Source organism: Rhinoraja longicauda, chromosome 2, assembly GCF_053455715.1.
Source record: "Rhinoraja longicauda isolate Sanriku21f chromosome 2, sRhiLon1.1, whole genome shotgun sequence".
NCBI classification, from domain to species: Eukaryota; Metazoa; Chordata; class Chondrichthyes; order Rajiformes; family Arhynchobatidae; genus Rhinoraja; species Rhinoraja longicauda.
The window spans coordinates 28683921-28706209 of NC_135954.1; the positions used below are offsets into that span (position 1 = coordinate 28683921).

At 43.2% G+C, this 22289-nt stretch overlaps 1 protein-coding gene across 3 annotated transcripts in view; it reads right to left on the reverse strand.

Annotated features, from left to right (window-relative positions):
* Positions 1-22289, reverse strand: part of LOC144603091 (sickle tail protein homolog) — a 514507-nt gene that overhangs the window by 236305 nt on the left and 255913 nt on the right. The window contains exon 1 of one of the 3 annotated variants that reach the window (XM_078416240.1): positions 6219-6342. The exons of the other annotated variants lie outside the window; for them this stretch is intronic. The gene's annotated coding sequence lies outside the window, so the exon portion shown is untranslated. Of the gene's footprint in view, positions 1-6218; positions 6343-22289 lie in introns of those variants that run through there. 3 annotated transcript variants of the gene reach the window in all.

The window sequence follows — 22289 nt, forward strand, 5'->3', positions numbered from 1 at the left end:
ACTAAATTACAGATCCAGTTTACAGGTTGTGGGATCAGGATCATTTTGGTGAAGAGGCGAAGAACATTGAGGCCCAGGTTGGATCTGTCTGTTGTGGGAACAGGAAGATCCGGGTGAGAGCACTCAGGGAGAGGCCTCATAAAAAGTACTAACATACAGACGGCGATATGAAGTGGTTATTGGCTACCAGACCCACAACTTTAATGATAAAGGAAGCCTCTCACGTGCTGTCTAGCAGCTGTGCATTTGTAGTTTTTGGAGCTTTGTAATTTAGGGCAGGTGAGACTTTGCTTTACTCTTTCACCTGAAAAAAAAGGAACCTCCATCAGTGAAGTTCTTGCTCAGCCCAAATGTTATTATTTTCTACACATGAAATGCCATGTATTATACTCAGTTATAGTGGACAATCGGCAATAACAGACATTTCCCCCACCCGCTACGGTCTGTAATAAGACCAGTTTACAGTATTAGCGTTTAGTGCGTAAAAGATCTGGAAGAAAAATTGCAGAAACAAAAACATCTGTATTAAGGTCATAAGGTCAGAAGCGATCGAAGCAGAATTAGGCCATTCGGCCCATCAAGTCTGCCCCACCATTCAATCATGGCTGACCTATCTCTCCCTCCTAACCCCATTTTCCTGCCCTCTCCCCTGACACCTGTACCAATCAAGAATTTATCTCTCTGCTTTTAAAATATCCAGTGACTTGGCTTCCACAGCCTTCTGTGGCACAAAATTCCACAGATTCACCACCCTCTGACTAAAGAAATTCCTCCTCATCTCCTTCCTAAAGGAAAGTCCTTTAATTCTAAGGCTGTGACCTCCAGTCTTAGACTCTGCCATGAGTGGAAACATTCTCTCCAAATCAACTCTATTCAAGCCTTTCACTATTTGGTAAGTTTCAATGCCATCCCCCCTCATCCTTCTAAACTCCAGCGAGTACACACCCAGTGCCATCAAATGCTCATCGTATCTTAACCCACTCATTCCTGGGATTATTCTTGCAAACCGCTTTGCCTTCTTTACTACCAATTCGACTTGCAAATTAACTTTTCGGGAATCCTGCACCAGCATTCCCAAAATCCTTTGCACCTCCGATTTCTGGATTCTCTTCCTATTAAGAAAATAGTGTACGCCTTTATTCCTACTACCAAACTGCATGACTCCACACTTTGCTACACTATATTCCATCTGCCATTTCTCTGCCCACTCTCCCACCTGTCCAAGTCCCTGCAGAGTCCCTGCTTTCTCTGCACTACCTGCCCCTCCACCTATTTTCGTATTCTCCACAGAATGCTGGTTGACATGCTGAGAATTTCCAGCTTTGTTTTATTAACATGTCAGGTTGAATGACCTGCACTTTGAAACATTGTCAGCCTGAAACATTAACTCTCTTTCCCCATAGACAATGCCTGAGTCCCGTATCTGCAATTTTATGATTTTTTTCATGAAAATTGTAGACTTTGTGAGTTACTCAGTAGGTTCACAATTTTCTTTTGCCAATCTTTTCCTTGAAGCTGTATCACAGAGTGCTCCCAAATGTCAGCTATGCAATAGAATCTCTTGGTCTTTAACATATCAAAACAAATCCCACAGTATTAATCAGATGGTAATGTCATTAATGGTCCCTAATTTACATTTCCATTAGCCGAACTGCAAACTCTCATTCCTTGTCCTTGCCCATGACAAAAAGAGAACATAAAACAGATAATAGAGAAATAAAGAACTATGAAATAAAAGGCACAATGTGCTGGAATAACTCAGCAGTTCAGGGAGCATATCTTGAAAACATGGATAGGTGATGTTTCTTCAGACCGTAATGATAGAGATAGGAGAAGGTAGTGTAAGAAAATAACTGCAGATGCTGGTACAAATCGAAGGTATTTATTCACAAAATGCTGGAGTAACTCAGCAGGTCAGGCAGCATCTCAGGAGAGAAGGATGACAAATAAAGATATCCTGAATCCTGGGTTACTCCAGCATTTTGTGAAAAAATACCTTCGAGATGGGAGAAAGGATCGCCACTGAGAGGTGAGGACTCCTTACCAGAGAAAAAGGCTCGGAGGCAGAGGCAGTGGAAGAACGAGCTCAACATCATGATGGGTCTGTAAACCCGCTGAGGTGTGGGCATAAGGGTACAAAGATAACGCCTCTGCTGAGGACTGACCATTCTGCATTGGAAAGAGGCAGGTCAGGCAGGTGCATAAGGTTATAAGTGATAGCTGAATTGGGCCATTCGGCCCATCGACTACTCTGCCACTCAATCATAGCTGATCTTTCTCTCCCTCCTAACCCTATGGTGGTCACAACCCAGCAGGGTTGAAACCCAACAGGGGTAAAGGCTGGGATCAGACCCAGGGTCTGCGGGGGGCAGAGGGAGGCTGCGGAGAGTTACCATGAAGGGATGATGGGGGCTCAGTAGGTAGAGGGGTGTGTGTGTGGTGGTGTGGGTGTGGAGGATAGGAGAAGCAGCATGGTTAGCATTGGGGGGGAAGAGCACCAGGACCCAGTGGTGCCATTATTGTGGTTTCCTGTTGAATTGGGGGGGGTAGCAGTAGGACCCAGGAGAGACAGTCCAGGAGACGGGGCTGGAGCCAGCACTGTGGAGGCCCCAGGCTTCGAACCGGGCCTGGAATCCAGTTAAGTCGATGGCCCCGGCCTGCTGGTGGGCCGGGAGCAGAGGTGAGTATGGGCGGAGTCAGTGGCCTCAGCCTGCGGGTGACCGGGGTGAAGGCGAGGGGGTGGTTTCGGTAGGCCCGGCCTGGAAACAGCTGGGGATGTGATGGAGGATGGACACAGTAGGCCCAGCCTGTGAGTGGCTGGGGAGGTGGTGAGCATTGGTGCTGCTTCTTCCGGCAGCAATGGTATTGCGGGTCAAACAATTCTTGCTTAAACGTATTTCATAAGTTCATAAGTGATAGGAGCAGAATTAGGCCATTCAGTCTACTCCGTCATTCAATCATGGCTGATCCATCTTTCCCTCCAAACCCCATTCTCCTGCCTTCTCCCCATAACCCCCGACATCCGTACTATTCAAGAATCTATCTATCTCCGCCTTAAAAATATCCATTGTCGTGGCCCCCAGAACCTTCTATGGCAATGAATGCCACAGATTTGCCACCCTCTGACTAAAGAAATTCCTCCTCATCTCCTTCCTAAAGGAAAGTCCTTTAATTCTGAGGCTATGAACTCTGGTCCCATCCACTCTATTCGGGTCCTTCACTCGTCGGTAGGTTTCAATGAGGTCCACCCTCATCCTTCTAAACTCCAGCGAATAGAGGCCCAGTGCCATCAAACACTCATCATATGTTAACCCATTCATTCATGGAGTCATTCTCATAAACCTCCTCTGGACCCTCTCTAATGCCAGCACATCCTTCCTCAGATATGGGCCCCAGAATTGCTAATAACACCCCAAAAGCAGGTTGAACAGTGCCTTATAGAGCCTCAGTATTACATCCCTGTTTTTGTATTCTAGTCCTCTTGAAATAAATGCTAGCATAATTGAGATTTGTTAACATTAATCATCTCATTCAAATTTCAAAAATGTTCAATTCATATGATTTGATGCTAGGTCCAATTGCTTTCCCTAAATTGGAGCTTTTGATCTGAAGAGGTCTCGACCCGAAATGTCGCCCGAGATGCTGCCTGTCCCGCTGAGTTACTCCAGCATTTTGTGTCTACCTTTGGAGTTTTTGATTGTTGCATCAAATCACAGGAACTGCTAAATAAGGAATCGCCATCCTGTTACCGAATCAGGTGAATAATTACATCCTCAAATCACTCAGCGTCAGGTACACAAAAAAGTCACAGCTTTCTTCACCTTCACCAGATTCAAGATTAGCTTCCTTCCTGTGTCGCAGACACGTGTGGTTGGGAGGACAGGAATGCCCCCTGCTCCGAGGAAGCAGAGCACTCACGACTGGCTGCTGGAACCTAGGCGAGCTGGGAATAGATTGTTCCAAATGAAAGGCACAGGGGAAGACGAATTTATAGCTCATTCAAATAATGTTTACACAAGGCCAATAGACAGGGTGAATGCACAGATTCTTTTACCCAGTAGGGGAATTAAGAACCTGAGGGGCAACCTTTTTCACACAGAGGATTTTGGGTATAAGGAAAGAACCGCCACAGGAGATAGTTAAGGCTGGTGCTATAACAACAATGTCCAAAAGGACATTTGGACAGGAATATGTATCGGACAGGTTTCGACAGATATGGGTCAGATAGCATAAATGGGACAGCATGGACAATTTGGGCCGGGGGGGGGGGTCTGTTTTCATATTGTATATCTCTATGACACATATACTTTATCCCACTATTTAAACAGAGGTTATTGATATTCAAATTCAGTCCACAGAAGTGTTTTTTTAAACAAAGAATATCAACATCCATTATAAACAACATCTTCATTTCTCAATGTCATTAACACTTCAATATACAATCTTTCCGTCAATATTTATGGCCGTTCTATGCGGTTGGTGCTTGCATTACGGAAATAATTCTTACATGTTATCAAAAATGTCTCATTAGTTGGAATGCAGCATATAGTTGGTATTTTTACATTATAGCAGCTTCTCATATCAATATCCACCAACAAAATGAATCAAGCTATTATCTAAACAAAATCCAACTGGTTTGGTCTTATGAAATGGATGAAGGCACCTACTTCATAACAAGCGTACCGCCAGAGGGCAAGTTGTTCTATTAATTCACAAGACCAGCTAATTCAGAACCAGACACTTGCGAGAAATCCGCATTATAGATAAATAAAGACACTTATTGAAGTCCACACCTCCTGAGGCAGCTCAGCACATTCACCAATGATCTTCCATCCCACCAGAAACAATTTACTTATCTTCGTGACCGCAGATATTTAAGCATGAAAACATAAGAAAGGAAAGGGCAGAAACTCCAGGATGTTCTGCTTGCCAAAAAACTCCACAAAACATTTTTTATCTCCATCCACCACAAGAAACAAGTCTGTCCCCAAACTAATTTAACTCAGTAAGAGTATTAAGCTGCAAGAGAATACTTACTTACTTTATTCTGTATTTTAATAAATTAAATGATAAAACATGAATAGGGATAAGTTAATTGTGCTCTTCCCATTTCATTTCAAACTCGTGTGGATTGAAGAGAATCAAATATTAGAGTCTAAAATAGTGCATCAACATTTTGATATCATTAAAATTGCAAGTCTGAGGGGAATTTCAACAAGTTTACTGCAAGAACTGAGTAAACAATTTATATTGCTTTGTAACAAAATTCTTTTTTGGAAGTAAATGTGTGCAAATTAGCAACATCTCACACGCAATAAGCTGTAGGGCATCATTTAGCAGTTTAATATGAAGTTTATCTGTGTAAGTGGAAACTGAGCTGGTTTGAAATACAAGCAGAGCTGCAGCTGTTGAGCTTGCCTTCCCTGAACACCCCTGTTCTGTGATCAAACCCGATAAGTTACAAAGAAACCTGTGCATTACTCCGACAATCACAAAAGATGGCACCACTCTAGATCTTTTTACCAGTGCCAGACTTGAAAACTAAGTCAGAGACAGCTGCCTCCACGAACTTTAACACCAAAAAAAAGTTACTCCTGACTTACCACAATCACTATCCGCTGTTAATCAAACTTGCATTTCAACCAAATCTAATTGAAGCTAAAATGCTTTAAAAAATGTGACTTGAATCCAGACACTCAGCTCAGGAAGTATGCATAGAGCTGATCAAATTTCCACTCAATGTTTGTACTCCACAGGTGTCTGCAAACCGACTACAAAGTTTAGGCCCATGGTCATCTGTCGTTAGATCCTAATTTTTTTCAACTTCTCCCGTTTAAAAGCCTTGAACTAACCATTTTCACTAACTGGAAGAACAACACTGAGGCAGGATCGAGCTTCATCACTTGAGCGAGCGAGGTTGTTTGCTTGCAGCAAACATTGAGTGGCAGATAAAAAGCACAAGAAGGCAGCAGCTTCGGGCCTGTGGCTCTCCTTTAACTACAAGAAGCTGCTTTTGCTGCCTGTTGTGTCACTTTGACATCAAATGCATTGCATAACCATAGATTCGCATGTTCCCAGGGAGCACCTTCAAAAAAGTGCAGGACAACAAGCTTGCTATCAATTTGGTTAGACTGAAAAGGTCTCTGAAATCTCTGAAAAGATTGCCAGAGCACTTCAGAACAAACAACGAAAAGTTCTCCTTCAACAGCTCACTGTACCTGCAAATCCTCTATGTCATTGGGAGCAGTGTAATGATTTCATCCGTCTTCAAAGTCTTCAGAACGCTTCCACTTCTACTTCAAGGTAATCCAAATATGGGCAGAGGTTTCACCTCCTTTGTGCACTGTAAATGAGCTACTTGGGCAACATGATAACCAACTATTTGCATAACCCTCCCTCCCAGCCTGCAGGCCTTTCCTGCAGACACATGTGAAATGAGCTGCAACAACATGCACTTTCAACTGTGACATCAGCCAAATCCATGGTTACCAGCACTCCTCTGAAATACCTGTGTGCATGCCAAAACATTACCTGTCAGACCTGCCTCGCCACTTAAAACGACAAACCTAGCTGCATTTTTTTTTCATTGTTGTTTCTCTTCCCATTGCTGTTCCAATAAAGTTCCACGTGAGCGCAATGAACAGCGCCTCGGCTTTGAATAAAACTTTCCAAATTCAGCGTGAAGTTCAACGAATTCAAACCCATTACACCATTTCAACAGCAAACATTGATTCTGCTCTCCTCCAGACATATATATTTCCTGTGTTATTTCCTGTTACCAACTCATTTTGTCTTGTACACTCATCTCTTTGTCACAAAAGCTCACTTTATCACAGATCTTCCATTTATTCTCCTCTCATTCCTCATTTGCTTAAAAGCCCGCTGCATCAAGAGTGTGGAGCGGTTGTAATATGCAATTGTAGATCTGCTTCTGTGGTTAGCACGCAAATAGTCGCCTGCGTTGGGCGCCATCTTGGAAGCTGTACTGCCTGGCCTGCTGAGTAAGGTCAATTCCCTGGATGCTTTCAAGAGAGAGTTAGATAGAGCTCTTAATGATAGCAGAGTCAAGCGATATGGGGAGAAGGCAGGAACAGGGTACTGATTGTGGATGATCAGCCATGATCACAGTGAATGGTGGTGCTGGCTCGAAGGGCCGAATGGCCTACTCCTGCACCTATTGTCTATAATATTACTTTTCTATATTCTTTAAAAAAAAATCTGGACCCTCCCTCCCTCGCTCCCCCTCCCTCCCTCTTCCCCTCCCTCCCTCTCCCCTACCTCCCTCTCCCCCCTCCCTCTCTCTCCCCTCCCCTTCTCCGTCTTTATTTTAAAGCAAAATTCATTTGCCATTTCCATCAAGTAGGCACCTACAATTGTTCTTTAGCATCAGTTTTCAAAAAAAACAATGGTTCTTGTTAGATCTGTCAGCAGATGGTGCCGTTTGATGGTCTGAACTATTTTTTTTGTTTGCTATTGAAATAGTCTCAGGTCAAATGGAGTCACGAGCAGCAACATCAATCCCCAAGTTTCCTGTTAACGGCAGCTCCACCTTGTGTGAACTTGACATGAAAGCGAAGACATGGAATTGCATTACAACTCTATTCAGCATCACTGGGAGAATCCAGCTGAACCAGGGGAATGAAATCCTATCAGAAGAATGTGAAGAGGAATCCGAAACATCACCTATCCATGTTCTCCAGAAATGCTGCATGACCTGCTTGGTTACTCCAGCACTTTGTGTCTTTTTTTGAAAGAAATCGGGCCACAGGGGGCTTGGTAACCCAACTGGGTGAAAGTTGAATGATCCACTTTCTGGTAACCTGCACCCTGTGTTCCTTTATCTCTCCTTCTGATCCACACATGTTCTCTCACCCAACCACCTCCGCCCCCAATCCTTCTTTCCAAACTACCCCCACAACCCCGTTCCCCAGTCTCTTTCCCTACACCCAATTCACTCCATCTATGCAACACCCACATAATCTACCCGCTGGATCTCCTTACCCCTCGGCCACTGGTTCCATCTGCTCATCATCCATCCTTTATCTGTTTATCTTATCAGATTTCAGAATCTGCAGCCCGTTGTTTTCTCTCCCTCTCCCCTCTATATCTCCCCTTCCCCTCTCCATATCTGTCTCCACCTGCCCATCATCCCCTTCCTCACCTGGTTCCACACATCCAAGTTCGGACCCAATCCTGGATTACAGGTCCCGCCAGTTCCATCCATCACCTGCTAGCTCCTACTTCACCAACCAGTTCCCCACCCTCAATCGCACCTCTTTATATGGGCTATCTCAAAAGTCAAGAGTGTATAAATTGTCCTATGTATTGACAATGGTACAATGAACTCTTACTTGCAGCAGCATAACAGGCCTGTAAACTAAATACTCATACCTAGCATATAACACACAAAAATAAATCTAAATTAATAACCACAATATTCGTGCAAAAAAGCCCAAAGCCCAAAGTGCAACAAAGACAGTCCATAGTTCATAGCTTTGTAGTATTCAAGATCCTGGTGATTGTTGAGAAGAAGGTCTTCTTGAACCCAGGGAGGTCATGATTTTACGATATGATAAAACTTTATACATCCCCGGAGGGAAATTGGACTGCCGACAGTCACAACACAAAAACTTGAAATTAAAAGTGAAAACAAAAAGAAAAAGACAAGCGACTGTTGGCAGGCTGCCTTGTGCACAGGGCCTTCACCGGAACAAACGAACAGACTCCTATTCCTTCCTCTCGAGTGAAATGAGAGCATGACCAGGGTGGTGTGTGTCTTTCATGATGTTGTATGCCTTGCGAGGCTGTGCCTCCTATAGATCCCTTTGATGATGGTAAGGTCAGTACCCGTGATGAAATAGGCGGATTCCACCACTTTCTGAAATCTCCTTTGTTCCTGGGTGTCAAAGTTACCGATCCACGCTGTGATGCAAGCAGTAAATGTGCTCACTACCATACAACTGCAGTAGTTCGAGAGAGTATTCGTCGACATAGCGAATCTCCTCAATCTTCAAAGGAAGTTAGAGGCATTGATGGGTTTTCTTTATGATCACATCGATGTGCTGGGCCCACGACAGATCTCCAGAAATATGCTTGCCCAGGAACTTGTAGTTATTGACTCTCTGCACCACCGGCCCATTGACGAAGACCGGTTCATGGATCCTTGGCTTCCCCCCTTCTAAAGTCAACAATCAGCTCCTTGGTCATGCTGATGTTGAGAGCAAGGTTGTTGTTCTGGCACCATTTAATCAGATTATTACTATCCCTCCTATACGCCAACTCATCATTACCTGGCTTTGGAACTGTGGTGGCTACAACGTGGAAGCATATGCACGTTGTTGAAGCGACTAATTGAATGCGCAGTTAGTAGTTAAGGGATATGATATAGTTGGAATTACGGAGACATGACTCCAGGGTGACCATGTCTGGGAGCTAAACATGCAGGGGTATTCAACATTCAGGAAGGATAGACAGAAAGGAAGAGGAGGTGGGGAGACATTGCTGGTTAAAGAGGAGATTGATGCAAAAGCAAGGAGTGACATTAGCTTGGATGCTGTAGAATCGATATGGATAGAACTGCGAAATAGCCAAGGGCAGAAAACGCTTGTTGGAGTTGTATACAGACCACTAAACAGCAGTCGGGGGAGAGCACCAAACAGGAAATTAGGGATGCGTGTAGCAAAGGTACAGCAGTTTTCATGGGTGACTTTAACCTACATATAGATTGGGCCAACCAAATTGGTAGCAGCGCTGAGGAGGACGATTTCCTGGAATGTATACGGGAAGGTTTTTTAAATCAATATGTCGAGGAGCCGACTCGAGGGAAGGCTATGCTAGACTGGATATTGTGTAATGATGAAGGATTAGTTAGTGATCTTGTTGTGCAAAGCCCCTTGGGCAATAGTGACCATAATATGGTGGAATTCTGCATTCGGATGGAGAGTGACACAGTTAATTCAGAGACTATGGCCCTGAACTTAAAGAAATGAGACTGTAAAGGTATGAGATGGGAATTGGCTAGGATAGACTGGCAAATTATATTTAAAGGGTTGACGGTGGAGATGCAATGACAAAGATTTAAAAACTGCATGGATGAACTCCAAAAATTGTTCATCCCTGCAAGGCGAAAAAATAAAACGGGGAAGGCAGTTCAACTGTGACTAATGAGGGAAATCAAGGATAGTGTTAAATCCAAGGAAGAGGTATATAAATTGGCCATAGAAGGCAGCAAACCGGAGGACTGGGACAAATTTTGAACTCAACAGAGGAGAGCAAAGGGGTTAATTACGAGGGGGAAAAAAGAGCATGAAAGAAAGCTTGCGGGGAATATAAAAACTGTCTCTAAAAGCTTCTTTAGATATTCTTTAGTAAAAAGGAAAAGATTAGTGAAGACAAATGTAGGTCCCTTAAAATCAGAGACAGGTGAATTATAATGGGGAAACAAGGAAATGGCAGAACAGTTAAACAAGTACTTTGTTTGTGTCTTCCTTTGTGAAGACAGAACCAATCTCCCAGAAATACTAGAGGACCGAGGATCCAGTGGGAGGGAGGAACTGAATGGAATCCACATTAGTTAGGAATGGTGTTAGGTAAACTGTTGGGACTGAAGGCAGATAAATCCCCAGGGCCTGATGGTCTGCATCCCAGAATACTCAAGGAGATGGCCCTAGAAATCGTGGATGCATTGGTGAACATTTTCCAATGTTCTCTCGACTATATTAACGAGGGTTGCTGATGTAACCCCACTTTTTAAGAAAGGAGGGAGAGAGAAGACGGGAAATTTTCGGCCAGTTAGCCTTACTCTGGTAGTGGGAAAGATGCTCAAGTCGATTATTAAAAATGTTATAGCAGCGCATTTGGAAAGCAGTGACAGAATCAGTCAAAGTCAGCATGGATTTATGAATGGGAAATCAAGCTCAACTAATCTTCCAGAATTTTTTGAGGATGTAACAAGTAGAATGATAATGGAGAGCCAGTGGATGTGGTGTATCAGGACTTTCAAAAAGCCTTTGATAAGGTCCCACACAAGGGAATAGTGTGCAAAATTAGAGCACATGGTATTGGGGGCAGGGTATTGACATGGATAGAGAACTGGTTGGCAGACAGGAAGCAAACATTAGGAATCAACGGGTCCTTTTCAGAATGGCAGGCAGTGACTAGTGGGGTGCTGCAAGGCTCAGTGCTGGGACCCCAGTTATTTACAAGGGAATTAAATGTAACGCTTCCAATTTTCGGATGACACAAAGCTGGGTGGCAGTGTGAGCTGCGAGGAGGATGCTATGAAGCTACAGGGTGACTTGGATAGGTTGGGTGAATGGACAGATGCATGGCAGGTGCAGTATAATGTGGATAAATGTGAGGTTATCCACTTTGGTGGCAAGAACAGGAAGGCAGATTATTATCCGAATGATGTCAGATTAGGAAAAGGGGAGGTGCATCGAGACCTGGGTGTGCTTGTACATCAGTCACTGAAAGTAAGCATGCGGGTACAGCAGACAGTAAAGAAAGCTAATGGCATGTTGGCCTTCATTGCAAGAGGATTTGAGTTTAGGAGCAAGGAGGTCCTAATGCAGTACAGGATTCAAAGAGTTGGATTTATCTCTTCGGGCTAAAGGAATCAAGGGATATGGGGAAAAGGCAGGAACTGGGTACTGATTTTAGATGGTCAGCCATGATCACATTGAATGGCGGTGTTGGCTCGAAGGGCCGAACGCCCTACTCCTGAACCTATTTTTCTATGTTTCTAATCATGGGTACATCCTCCCCTCTACATTTTTTCAGTCGTCATGCAGGGTCTCAACCCAGAATGTCAATTATCCCTCATCCTCCAGCAGTTTGTTTTTTTGGTCCATATTCCAACATCCACACAGAACATGGAGCAGTACAGCACAGGAATGATCCATTTGGCCCATGATGTCTGTGCCGGACATTATGGCAGGTTAAACTGATCCCCTGCCTTCAAGTGATTCACGTCCCTCCATTCCCTGCATATCTATTTGCCAGTTTCCTCTGAATCCGTTCATTCTTTAGTTTATACAATTGTTTCATTTCCCTTTAAGGATGGTCCAATTAATTCCAAGTAAGATGCCTTCTTGTTTGTCTGAAACCTGATGATTCAGGGTAAAGGCTGTCTGTGGCCAAAAGTTCATTACTGGCATAAAAAACAAAACACTGGAGGAAATCAATGGTAGTAAAGGGGTGGTTAACGTTTCATATCGAGAATGGAACTGATGTTCAACAGAAAATTGCATGTAAAAGAAAACCAATGACATGCTGACAGCATGCAAATAGAACGTTGAGTGGGGTGGGCTGAATCACCTGTAGCTCAACACCAACAAGACAAAGGTGCTAGTGGTGGACTTTAGGAGGAGAGGAACACCCAGTCCCCTGTCACCATCAAGGGTGTGGATGTGCAATTTTCCAAGGAGTACAAGTACCACTGTACTGGTCCAGGAACCCTGAGGCCCTGTACAAGAAGGGACAGAGCTGTCTGTACTTTATGAGGAGGCTCCATTCTTTCAACGTCTACAGTAAGATGCTGCAGATGGTCCACCAATCGGTGGTAGCCAGTGCCATCTTCTTCACTGTCGTGTGCTGGGGTAGCAGGCGAAAGCCACGGACTCATCGGGAAGGCTGGCTCCATCAACAAACTCATCGGGAAGGCTGGCTCCATCCTGGGAGTGGAGTTGGATTCACTGGAGGTGGTCTTGGAGGGGAGGATGCTCCTCAAACTGTGGAGCATCTTGGACAACACAGCTCACCTCCTCCATGACACACTGGTCAACCTGAGCAACAGGCTGGTTCCACCAAGATGCAGCACAGAACGCCACAGGAGATCCTTTAGCCCAGTGGTTATCAAGCTGTACAACTCCTCGCCCTTCTGTTGTGGGGTAGACTGATTCCCTTTCAGCTCCCCCCTCCCAATCTTTGCACATCCCAAATCCTGGACTTTCCACTCGTCACTTTAATTTCATGTTTCATGTATCAAGTTGTGGTTTATGACTGTTGGCAGACCAATTTCCCTCCTGGGATAAATAAAGTTCCATCGTATCACATGATTTGAGTTCTGCTGCCAATGCGATATTTCAAATATTTGTCCTGTATTGCAAATTTTCCAAAGAGTTGCAGTAACCCAAAATATCCCACTGCCTCCACAGATGCTGCCTGTCCTACTGTGTTCCTCCAGCAGTTTGTTTTTTTAATCAGTGATTGAAAGTTGCCAAAAAGCAGCAATATAATGCTGTTTTTTACAATGCAGTCAAAATCATACATATTTTAATTCATTTGTTCAGGTCCTAAATGCCATCCAGCCATCCAACAGCCAGAGGAGTTTTAAATTCTCAAGTTGTAAAAAATGATAAGATTTGCGTTAGGCAATTCCATATTTTCTTCAGCCCATTATCATTCTGTTGCTAAGCAACTCATGCTGAATGAATTTGTTCTCCAACACATTAGACGTTGAGTGCTCCAGCATTATTAGTCTAAATTGAAGTTGGCCTAAAATACTGTCAGGAATTAATTCTTGAATCTGGAAGTGAAGGTTGCATGGGAGTATTACTTCCACCAATCTGCCTCCTAATTTACTATTTCAAGTCATTCTAAATGTTTCCGATTTTATCATTACCAAAGATGGTTTCCAGTAAATAGAAGCTTCAAAACTGTTAAACCTATACATGCATCAGAACAAAACTCCAAATTTAACTCTGCACAATCACTTATGTCTATTGCACAATTCAGATCTTTGAATTATTTTATAAATGCATTACTTATTATAATGGAGGGAACTCTGAGTTCAGAATAAAATTTATTGGCAGCATGACACACTATGTTTTGCCCCAGAAAAATGTTCACAGATAAGTAGAAGCACAGATATTTTAAGCATTGTCCAAAGTATGACATATGAAATGGAGATTAAGTTCCTCTATTCCCTTTTCCATTTTAGGGATTTGTACAATCTTACATTTATGCATTAAGAATGCCATTCAGTCAAATGTAAGATTTTTTTTGTGGCAACAGTGAGACTAAAACATGCAAGAATAAAAATCATGAATAAATAATTATGTTTACAAGACATTAAAACTGTTGTGTTTCTAACTTTAGTCTACAAATTCAATTGACTGCATTTTTTCTTAAAACATACACACATTTACTTTCCTACCTTACATTTACAAAGATTGACTGCAGCAATCTATTCCTCAGGGATAGCAAATGAACCAAATGAGAGTTCAAAATGGGACTTCAGTTAAAACTAGCTAGAACTTCTCAACTCCAATAGAAACTCCCTGCAAGGCTCTGAATTAATGAATGCTTTGGGAGTTGTAGTCGTGGTATTTTAATGATTACACCAGCCTGATCACGCTCCAATAACCCCAGTAGCAGTAGTCATGGTGCCTATTGTAAGGCCTTTCGCTTTGTTTTTGCTCCCTTAGCACACCCACACACACAAAAAGTCTCCACCATCTACAGATTACTTTCTGCAATGATATGCAGAGAATTACTGACTGACATTGCCAAACTCTCCACAGATGCTACCTAGCCTCCTGAGCACTTTCATCATTTATAGTGTTGCAGACAGTGAAGAGGGTTGTAAAAGATCAGTGGCAGATATGGGTGGAGAAATGGCAGATGGAGTTTAATCCAAGCAAATGTGAGGTATTGCACTTTGGAGGACAATTGTAAGGAGAAGGTATACAGTTAGTGTTAGGACCCTTAACAGCATTGCTGCACAGACGGATCTTGGGATCAAAACACAGCTCCCTAAAATTTGCAACATAAGCAGGTAAAGTGGTAAAGGAGATGCTTGCCTTCATTGGTCGGCAGACTGAGTATAAATGTCAGGAAGTCATGTTGCAGTTTCCTGAACTTTGGGTAAACCTCATTGAGACTACTGTTTATAGTACTGTTTGTCCCATTACAGGAAGGATATGGAGGCTTTGGAGAGAATGCAGAAGAGGTTTACCAGGATGCTTCCTGGATTGGAGGGTTAAAGCTATCAGGGGAGGTTGGATAAACTGGGGGTTTTTTGGAGCATCGGCGGCTAAAACCTAACAGGTTTATAAAATTGGGTGATGCATAGGTAGGTTAGACAGTCAGAACATTTTTCTCATGGTCGAAATGTCAAACACTAGAGGGCATAGTTTTAAGGTCAGAGAAGGAAAGTTTAAAGGATAGAGTGGTAGCTGCCTGGAACATGTATAGAGTGGTAGCTGCCTGGAATATATTGCCAGGGGTGTTGGTGGAAGCAGATACAATAGTCGTGTTTAGGAGGCTTTAAGATCGACACATGAATATTCAGGGCATATTCAAGTTCAAAATAAAGACCTCAAAAAAATATTCCTAAACTCCTTTAAGTATAGAGTGGAAGAGGGAGAGAGTGCTTCAGTTAACATGTGCAATCTAGGTGATATCTGGAGTCTAAATGGAGCACAACCTAATTTGAGTGTGAGGGAAATTGGAGGAAATAACAGATGTAATGGCCATAATCTTTCAATGCTCTTTGGATGAAAGGTTGGTGCAAAAGGGTCTCAACTCGGTCACTTCTCTACCTCGAGCCTGATGGAAGAGGGAAGAAGTTTCAAAGCACACTCCTCCAGATTCAGGGACAGTTCCTTCCCAGCTGTTATCAGGCAACTGAACTGTCCTCTCACCAGCTTGAGAGTGGTCCTGATCTCCCATCTATCTCATTGGAGACATTCGAACTATCTTTAATCTGATTTTTAAAAATAGATTTAGAGATACAGAGCAGAAACAGGCCCTTCGGCCCACCGGGTCCGTGCCGCCCAGCGATCCCCGCACACTAACACTATCCTACACCCACTAGGAACAATTTTTTTTAAACATTTGCCCAGCCAATTAACCTACATACCTGTACGTCTTTGGAGTGTGGGAGGAAACCGAAGATCTCGGAGAAAACCCACGCAGGTCACGGGGAGAACGTACAAACTCCGTACAGATGGCGCCCGTAGTCAGGATTGAACCTGAGTTTCAGGCGTTGCATTCGCTGTAAGGCAACAACTCTACCGCTGCGCCACCGTGCCCTTTATCTTGCACGACACATTATAACCTTGATCCTGTATCAGTACACCATGTATGACTAGATTGTAATCATTAATGTCGCTGACTGGATTGCACACAACAAAAAGCTTTTCACTCTACCTCGGTACACGTGACAATAATAATAAACTGGAGAATGACAAATGTTCATTGGGGAGTAAGGATAAGTTACCAACAATAGAGCAGTCAGTTTACTCATAGTGAAACATTGATCCAGGGCAGAAATAACAGTCACCTGGTAGAAGATACATTAATTAAAGCAGACCAACATGGATTTGTTAAGGAAGGAACTGCAGATGTTGGTTTACACCGAAGATAGACACAAAATGCTGGAGTAACTCAGCAGGACAGGCAGCATCTTTGGATAGAAGCAATGGGTGATGCTTCGGGTCTTAACCCAAAATGCTATCCATTCCTTCTATCCAGGGATGCTGCCTGTCCCACTGACTTACCCCTGCATTTTCTGTCTATTTTTGGATTTGTTAAGAGCACATTGTGTTTAAGCAATTTGAATCCCTTTGAATACAGTGGAGAATACTGATGCAGACGATGTTGCCTACCTGCTCTTACAGGAGACTTGGTAAGCTCCACATACTGTAACAGGCCTATCTATAGATAGGGCCAGATGACATCCTTTAGAGCAGTAACAATTCTATTAGCAACATGAAAGTGAACAGACGGCTAATGCAGGCAATTTATAAAGACCAGCAAACCACCTTGGTCCAATGTTTGACTTCACAATGAGCATCTGACTATCAGTTCACAGGACAGTTGCCGTCTAGACCTCCATTGTCATTTGATGTGTGTCATCAGACATCAGACATGCTGCTGATGTCCGCATCTTGCATCTTTGTTATTCTTAGATGTTGGATCACTTCTGGAGTCATGGAAATAAACAGGCATGGTCCCATGCCTGACCTGCTGAGTTACTTCAGCAACTTGTTTTTTGCTTAGGATTCCAGAATCTTCACACTCTTGTGTCTCCTGTACGCAATACCGATGAAGATAAGCCTACCAGATGCCTTTGTCACCACCCTGTGCACCTGTGTCAACACGTTCATGGAACTAAGAACCTGCACCCGAGATCTTTCAGCTCTACAACACTCCACTATCCTAACTACCAGCAGCAAACTTCACCACAAGGCAAACATACATCGCAAAAATATATTTCAAAGCACTGAGCAGAATATGAATAAAAGGGGAGATGAGTGCATTGAAGGAAAAAAAACAGCTAAAGCTTTTGAAAATAGGAAAATAGAGAAAGGTGGATGGACTTTGGAAGATAATTATACCCAGCAGACAGAGGCAATTTTTAGAAGAACCGAGGCTGAGACCATCATAATGGGCTTAAACAGAGTGAGGGTAGGAGATGTGCACCTGCCTCTTATCATTCCTCTTCAAAGAAGGTCAATCTGTAGAATGTTGGTCTAGTAAATAAATTATGTTAGCTGAACAATGTTGCATCCTGTCATAGCAACTCGGACAACTCTTCAGTTCATTTTTTAGATCATTAAGTGCTGACAGTCTTTCGTATTTCAGCATATTCTTATAGTTTTCTTCAGGGTGCCAGGTTGAGCATGAGTACAAAGTATCTACAGTGCCCTCCGTAATGTTTGGGATGAAGGCCCATCATTTATTTATTTGCCTCTGTACTCCACAATTTGAAATGGCAGGCAGTGACCAGTGGGGTACCGCAAGGTTCGGTGCTGGGACCCCAGCTATTTACGATATACATTAATGACTTAGATGAAGGGATTAAAAGTACCATTAGCAAATTTGCAGATGATACTATGCTGGGGGGTAGTGTGAATTGTGAGGAAGATGCAATAAGGCTGCAGGGTGACTTGGACAGGTTGTGTGAGTGGGCAGATACATGGCAGATGCAGTTTAATGTAGATAAGTGTGAGGTTATTCACTTTGGAAGTAAGAATAGAAAGGCAGATTATTATCTGAATGGTGTCAAGTTAGGAAGAGGGGATGTTCAACGAGATCTGGGTGTCCTAGTGCATCAGTCACTGAAAGGAAGCATGCAGGTACAGCAGGCAGTGAAGAAAGCCAATGGAATGTTGGCCTTCATAACAAGAGGAGTTGAGTATAGGAGCAAAGAGGTCCTTCTACAGTTGTACCGGGCCCTGGTGAGACCGCACCTGGAGTACTGTGTGCAGTTTTGGTCTCCAAATTTGAGGAAGGATATTCTTGCTATTGAGGGCGTGCAGCGTAGGTTCACTAGGTTAATTCCCGGAATGGCGGGACTGTCGTATGTTGAAAGGCTGGAGCAATTAGGCTTGTATACACTGGAATTTAGAAGGATGAGGGGGGATCTTATTGAAACATATAAGATAATTAGGGGATTGGACACATTAGAGGCAGGAAACATGTTCCCAATGTTGGGGGAGTCCAGAACAAGGGGCCAGAGTTTAAGAATAAGGGGTAGGCCATTTAGAACGGAGATGAGGAAGAACTTTTTCAGTCAGAGAGTGGTGAAGGTGTGGAATTCTCTGCCTCAGAAGGCAGTGGAGGCCAGTTCGTTGGATGCTTTCAAGAGAGAGCTGGATAGAGCTCTTAAGGATAGCGGAGTGAGGGGGTATGGGGAGAAGGCAGGAACGGGTTACTGATTGAGAGTGATCAGCCATGATCGCATTGAATGGCGGTGCTGGCTCGAAGGGCTGAATGGCCTATTCCTGCACCTATTGTCTATTGTCTATTGTTAAAGTACACATTGTCAGATTTTAATAAACGCCATTTTTATACATTTTGGTTTCACCATGTAGAAATAACAGCAGTGTTTATACATAGTCCCCCCATTTCAAGGCACCATAATGTTTGGGACACAGCAATGTCATGTAAATGAAAGTAGTCATGTTTCGTATTTTGTTGCTTATCCTTTGCATGCAATGACTGCTTGAGGTCTGCGATTCATGGACATCACCAGTTGCTGGGTGTCTTCTCTGATGATGTTCTGCCAGGCCCATATTGCAGCCATCTTTAGCTTATGCTTGTTTTGGGGGCAAGTCCCCTTCAGTTTTCTGATCAGCATATAAAAGGCATGCTCAATCGGGTTCAGATCGAATGATGGACTTGGTCACTCAAGAATTGACCATTTTTTAGCTTTGACAAACTCGTTTGTTGCTTTAGCAATATGTTTGGGATCATTGTCTTGCTGTAGAATGAACCGCCAGCCAATGAGTTTTGAGGCATTTGTTTGAACTTGAGCAGATAGGATGTGTCTATGCACTTCAGAATTCATTATGCTACTACCATCAGCTGTTGTATCATCAATGAAGATAAGTGAGCCAGTACCTTCAGCAGCCATACATGCCCAGGCTATAACATCCCCACCACTGTGTTTCACAGATGAGGTGGTATGCTTTGGATCTTGGGCAGTTCCTTCTCTCCTCCATACTTTGATCTTGCCATCACTCTGATATAAGTTAATCTTAGTCTCATCTGTCCTCAAGACCTTTTTCTAGAACTGTGGTTGCTCTTTTAAGTACTTCTTGGCAAACTGGAACCTGGCCATCCTATTTTTGCAGCTAACCAGTGGTTTGCATCTTGCAGTGCAGCCTCTGTACTTCTGTTCATGAAGTCTTCTGCGGACAGTGGTCATTGACAAATCCACACCTGACTCCTGAAGAGTGTTTCTGATCTGTTGGACGGGATTTTTCTTTATTATAGAGAGAATTTTTCTCTCATCAGCTGTGGAGGTCTTCCTTGGCCTGCCAGTCCCTTTGCGATGAGTAAGCTCACCAATGCTCTCCTTCTTCTTAATGATGTTACAAACAGTTGATTTTGGTAAGCCTAAGGTTTGGCTGATGTCTCTAACAGTTTTATTTTTGTTTCTTAATCTCTACTAATGGCTTCTTTGACTTTCATTGGCACAACTTTGGCCTTCATAGTAATAAACAGCAATAAAAGTTTCCAAAGGCAATGGAAAGACTGAGGGAAAGACTAGGGGCTGAGAGCTCTCTTATACCTGCATTCAGCAGGCAATTAAACACACCTGAGCAATTACAAACACCTGTGAAGCCATGTGCCCCAAACATTATGGTGCCTTGAAATGGGGGATTATGTATAAACACTGCTGTCATTTCTACATGGTGAAAGCAAAATGTATAAAGTAGCCTTTAATAAAATCTGACAATGTGCACTTTAACCACATGTGATTTTTTTCTATTACAAAAATCTCAAATTGTGGAGTTCAGAGGCAAAGAAATAAATGATGGGTCTTTGTCCCAAACATTGTGGAGGGCACTGTGTGCCTCAATGCCTTTGTGTAGATCTGAAATGAAACCTGTTAGCAAAGGAAGTAATTCTTTTTAAAAAGGTTATCGGAAAATAGAACTGGAAATGATGCACTCTCTTTTCCACCCCCTAAGGTTTGTCATTCCATAAGTTTTTATCCCGGCTAAAATGCACAATCAAAATTGCAAAAGTAATGACAAAAGGACATGAAGGGAGAATGAGATGGAAACCTTATTAAAGAAAAAGCTCGCCCAAAAGCTAGAAAAAAATGCTTTTGGAGTCAAATTTAGACAAAAGAAAAATGGTCAGCACTTTGAAAACCACAAAGTATATTTTCCCTTCAATTTGTTTGTGCAATATTTTCAGTTTGAAATTGCCATCAATTTTAATGCAAATTAAGGAGCATTTCACAAAAGAGCTTTTCATCATAGGTGTAAGGGAAAAAAAGACTGAAGCTTCAAGTACCTGAAACAGTCGCTTGTAAGGTAGCATCAAATATTTTTAGTACAGTCTTAGTTTCAGGACACACATGCATGAGTCTAACTCAAAGGGGCAGCACAGTGGCGCAGCTGGTAGAGCTGCTGTCTAACAGCACAACAGACCCATTTTCGATCCTATGCTTGAGTGTTCTCTGTGTAAAGTTTGAAGCTTTTCCCTGAGACTGCGTGAGACGTACATGTTTGCCGGTTAATAGGCCTCTGGAAATTGCCCATAGAATTTCGGAAGTGGATGAGAAAAGTGGGCAAATAGACCAAATCGATTGTCCAAATGGACTTGGTGTGCAGAAGGGCCTGTTATCATGCTGTATTTCTAAACTAAACATATAAACACTCGTCAATCTCAAAAGTAACCAAAAACCTTGTCTTAATGATATTTTGGGTTTTCGGATGCCACCACAAATTCAAAATTGGGGGGGGGGGGGGGGGTGGGGTGGGGGGGGGGGGGGGGGGGGGGGGGGGGGGTGTGTGTGTGTGTGTGTGTGTGTGTGTGTGTGTGTGTGTGTGTGTGTGTGTGTGTGTGTGTGTGTGTGTGTGTGTGTGTGTGTGTGTGTGTGTGTGTGTGTGTGTGTGTGTGTGTGTGTGTATACACATGCACACATACATACACACACAAAACAAATAGGAGTACAGTAATCATAATAATAATAGTCTATTGTAGTTGAGCTTATTTGAGGTTGCATTGTTTAATAGCCTGATGGCTGGAGGGAAGAAGCTGTTCCAAAACCTGGACGTTACAGTTTTCAGGCTCCTGTACCTTCTTCCCAATGGCAGGGGTGAAATGAGTGTGTGGCCAGGGTGGTGTGGGTCTCTGAGGATGCTGGCTGCCTTTTTGAGGCAGCGACTCCGATAAATCGTGGGGAGGTCAGAGCCGGTGATGGACTGGGCAGTGTTTAGAACCTGAAGTCCAGCCTTATATAGACAATAGACAATAGCCTTCTCCTCAGCTAAGCATTAGCCTGGGCACACTGTGCTGCACCAGCAGACAGCAGCCTTCATTAGATTTCCCAGCTGCTCAGTGAGGAACTGTCCCCAAACAAGCTTGAGCAGATACTGGTCTGGGAGAGCAGTGGGAAGAAAGGACTGTGTAAAGAAGGTTAAAAGTTAATTCCCCTCACATATGACTTCATTCGGTTGATGTATATGTATTCCACTATTTTCAATAATGTACAAATACGTCTGTGTTTTAAAAAAATATTTTACCAACTTAAAAAAATATATACTTTTATTTTTCAACAGAGCCAAGTATGTTAGTAGGCCGGAGGCCTTGCTCTGTACTGGACTCTCTGGTCGACTGGGAGTTGACCTTCCAGTTTCACCTCCTAGTGGAACCCATCCCTCCCATAATGGGAGAAATTGCAAGAAGGAGCATCTGTCTGAGCACGATAACCAGTGAACTTGGACAGCTCGCAAATCAGTGGACGATTTATAGACAATAGACAATAGGTGCAGGAGTAGGCTGTTCGGCCCTTCGAGCCAGCACCACCATTCAATATG